Genomic DNA, 4,644 nt, shown 5'->3' on the forward strand with positions numbered 1-4,644 from the left:
GGGTGCTAGGCATGACGTCATCTTACCGGGTCATCTAAGAACCATCATCATAACTCCTGGAAAGTTGTCCCAACCATCATATCTGACTGAGATTCAAATCCGATTGGTGTCATGATACCTCAGACTTAGGGTGTCCGAGAGGAAAAGGTGCAACAAAAATCGACAAAATGACATTGCAAAATTCTCGAGAAATGAACTATGGGAGCGGGTTCCTGAAGCAATAGTTCATCATTAAACAAAGGAGGGGATGAGAAGGTGGCTGCTGGGCTCAGCGACAATTCATTGAGAATTCCAAACGGATGGATTTCCACAATAAGGTGAACAAGAAGATGACAATTGTCAATTCAAATGATATAATGTTGTATGCTCGATGAAAACATACACCATCAATCATTAGTTGAAAGGTGTGCCCGAAATATGACCTTAGGCAGCAAGATCAATGATAAAGTGACGATTCAATAACCAACAGTCTAAGAACGAACTGTCGATCGTTGACTTCAAAGCAATAGGGTTGCTAGAAGTACATAACTCAAACAACATCGTTAGCATATTGGTATCCCGATTAAAAACAACACGAGGACCAAGGGAAGAATGGTGATGGTGAGAAGTATCATCATACCGAGAATTTCTAAGAGGTGGAGCAATCCCCACAACATTCTCGACATAAAAGACAGTAATAGTTCAAGGCAGAACACAACACTAGTTGGAGAGCAATTTGCGTTCATAATGTGGACAAGTTCGCGATGGAAGGAAGTCAAGGGTGTTGTCGATGATAATAAAAATCATCAAGGGCGAGGAGGGTATTTCTCATTAAGAATTCGATAGATATCTTGGAAGAGCTCAGAATGCTGATGATGATCATGACACATTTGTCGAGAGATCTCATGAAGATGTAATCGATCGGCGATGACATCAAGTTGAAGGAATGATGAAGCGAAAGGTTATTGGAACCATGGGTACGACACCAACTCGAAATCAATTTTGTTGTTCAAGGAGAAATGATATGACGAGGAAGATCAACGTAAGATTAGCTCACCGTCGAAACTTGTGCTTCGGGAAGAACCAGATAACACAGTTAAATTTAGCACAATAATGATGTAGCCTATAAGGCTAGGAATGACATGATGGAGTATTAAACTCGTAAGCAATCAAGATTACTAAGAGTTGTCGAATCGCAGTGCGGACTTGATTCACTATACGGTGTTCTCGGTTGACTACAACCCAAAACTCATGGAGGGACTATAATATGGAAAGGTATTACCCCAGCACAAATTCATAAGATGTAGTGCAAGGGCATGATATCCTCGAGATACCAAGGACATAATACTCGAAGGCATATCAAATTAAAGGTTGAAGTGGGGTGTATTGATCTATAGAAGACAAGCGCTTTTACTTGTCTGAGAAATGGAATCAAAGTAAGAAATTATGGTCGAAACCACGATTGCAAAGGATCAATTCACAGATCCAGATGATATTTTCAAGGAAATAGTTATTATTGCAAGAAGCTTCCATGATAGGATCTACATCATTTTCATGGGCATGAACACAAAGTTCAAGGTCGACTCCCACTTCTTTAATGCATATCATTTCATTCACCTCTCGCTTTGATATAACTGTAGTGTTGGAATTTTATCTGGTAGAACACCAGAAGAGTATGACTTGTGAAAACTTTCGGATTGTCACGGATTAGGGGAAGGCATAGGTTCAACCCATCGGGCATCTTAGTAACATATACCACAAGTTTCAAAAGTAAATACACAAGCTCGAAAGCAGAGCATGGTTGGCCAAGCAGAGGATACAATTTACCAAAGGCATTATATACCCGTGGAAAGGCTCACAAGGTTATTGAATATGAAGGATGATGTCAGATGAAATCCAACAATGGATCGGGTGATCCACAACGGAGCTCACGTGAGTATCGGTACTCAATCAGAGGAAGAAAGAATGCACGGGCATCAGATTATAGAACATCTGAATAATTTGATGCTTAGATAACAAAGGAATTATGATTTCCAAAACAAGGGATCAGAAGCAGACGCTCTGATCAAGGATGGATAAGTTGGATAGACCAGAGGCACAATTGACGACAAATAGTTTGGTCCAGAACCAGCTCATGTTCAGAATGACGTCTCAGCCGGAAAGATAATTTAGAAGGGTCGATTGATGATTGTGTGCATTCGCATACATGTTAAATCAACAAGATCAAAATGAAAGTGTCAAAAGGTACTAGTGAATATTGCTAGTGATATGGGAGCATCCATAATGTAAGCATACAAGTATTTGCAGAGCAATAGTTTGAAGAGGATGCTCAGAAGGCCGGATAGTATTTCAGAGTATCTTATGAAGCATACGATCAACTAGGGATGAACAGATACTCAATAAGTGCGAGGAATTTTCAATAGGGGTATTCATGTGGTAAAGAACTGCAACGCATCTTGTAATAACAAGAAAAACTGAGGATGAAGGTATGAATGACAATTGTAGGTAGTTATCCATAAGGGTATATAGGTGGTAGGGGATTGTAAAGTCGATGGGCACAAGGGTCTCGGAAAAACCTCGAAGAGTATCTTCAGAATCTTCTGGTGCAGCAAACGATCATCTGGAGTGAGGGGCTCTCCGAGGGAAAGTATTTTCGAGAACCTAAAGTTAGTGTTTTTAGCAAAATCATTTAACCCGAATAGAGGAAAAATTAGAGTCCCAGAGTATAGGTCGAGGAATAAAAGATCCTAATACCACCCAATGGCGACGTGTGTCCGTAAGACACACATCCATGTTAGTAAAAGTTTTGCAATGACTAGACTCAACTTCGGCCTGAGAGTTTGGAAGGGGGATTCCTACAGGCAGTCGGCTCTGATACCAACTTGTGACACCCCCGATTCAATCGTACACTAATCATACACGCAAACGTGTATGATGAAGATCAGGGACTCACGGGAAGATATCACAACACAACTCTAAAAATAAAATAAGTCATACAGGCATCATAATACAAGCCAGGGGCCTCGAGGGCTCGAATACAAGTGCTCGATCATAGACGAGTCAGCGGAAGCAACAATATCTGAGTACATACATAAGTTAAACAAGTTTGCCTTAAGAAGGCTAGCACAAACTAGGATACATATCGAAAGAGGCGCATGCCTCCTGCCTGGGATCCTCCTAAACTACTCCTGGTCGTCGTCAGCGGCCTGCACATAGTAGTAGGCACCTCTAGTGTAGTAAGAGTCGTCGTTGACGGTGGCGTCTGGCTCCTGGGCTCCGGCATCTGGTTGCGACAACCAAGTAGAAGGGAAAGGGGGAAAAGAGGGAGAAAAGCAACCGTGAGTACTCATCCAAAGTACTCGCAAGCAAGGAGCTACACTACATATGCATGGGTATATGTGTAAAAAAGGCAATATCCATGGACTGAACTGCAGAATGCCAGAATAAGAAGGGGATAGCTAGTCCTAACGAAGACTATGCTTCTACCAGCCTCCGTCTTGCAGCATGTATAATAGAGTAGATTGTATTCCTCCAAGTAGCATCGCATAGCATAATCCTACCCGGCGATCCTCCCCTCGTCGCCCTGTGGAAAAGCGATCACCGGGTTGTCTGTGGAACTTGTCTGGGTGTATTTAATTAAGTATCCAGTTCTAGTTATCTTAAGGTCAAGGTACAACTCCGGGTCGTCCTTTTACCGAGGGACACGGCTATTCGAATAGATAAACTTCCCTGTAGGGGTGCACCACATAACCCAACACGCTCGATCCCATTTGTCCGGACACACTTTCCTGGGTCATGCCCGGCCTCGGAAGATCAACACGTCGCAACCCCACCTAGGCACAACAGAGAGGTCAGCACGCCAGTCTAAATCCTATTCGCGCAGGGGTCTGGGCCCATCGCCCATTGCACACCTGCACATTGCGACCGCGGCCGGAAGCAGAACTAGCCCCCTTAATACAAGAGCAGGCTTACGTTCCAATCTGACGCGCGCCACTCAGTCGCTGATGTCATGAAGGCTTCGGCTGATACCACGACATCGAGTGCCCATATCTTCCCCACGTAGTTGGTTAGTGCGTATAGTCCAGTGGCTAGACTCAGATCAAATACCAAGATCTCGTTGAGCATGTTATTATGAAGCAACCTGCAAACGCCGACTAGGGCCAGGCCCAACTCTCTCCTAGGTGACCTCAACCAGCCCTGTCACTCTGCCACAAGGTAACAGTCGGGGGCCATCGGGAACCCAGGCCCACCTCTACCGGGATGGAGCCACCTGTCCTTCCAGCCCCCACATCGGAATCACTTGCGGGTACTCAACGAGCCAACCCGACTTTAGTGACCATATGTATAGTATGTATATATGTATAGTATATACCCGTGATCACCTCCGGTGTGATCACGACCCGATAGTATAGCAAGGCAGACTGACAAGAATGTAGGGCCAATGATAATAAAATAGCATCCTATACTAAGCATTTAGGATTGCGGGTAAGGTGTCAACAGTTGTAGCAACAATGGCAGGCTATGCAACAGAATAGGATTAATCGAAATAGTTGCATGCTACACTACTCTAATGCAAGCAGTAGAGGGTAGAATAGGCGATATCTGGTGATCAAAGGGGGGGCTTGCCTGGTTGCTCTGGCAAGGGGGGGTCATCAACACCATAGT

This window comes from Triticum dicoccoides, chromosome 6B, assembly GCF_002162155.2.
Source record: "Triticum dicoccoides isolate Atlit2015 ecotype Zavitan chromosome 6B, WEW_v2.0, whole genome shotgun sequence".
NCBI classification, from domain to species: Eukaryota; Viridiplantae; Streptophyta; class Magnoliopsida; order Poales; family Poaceae; genus Triticum; species Triticum dicoccoides.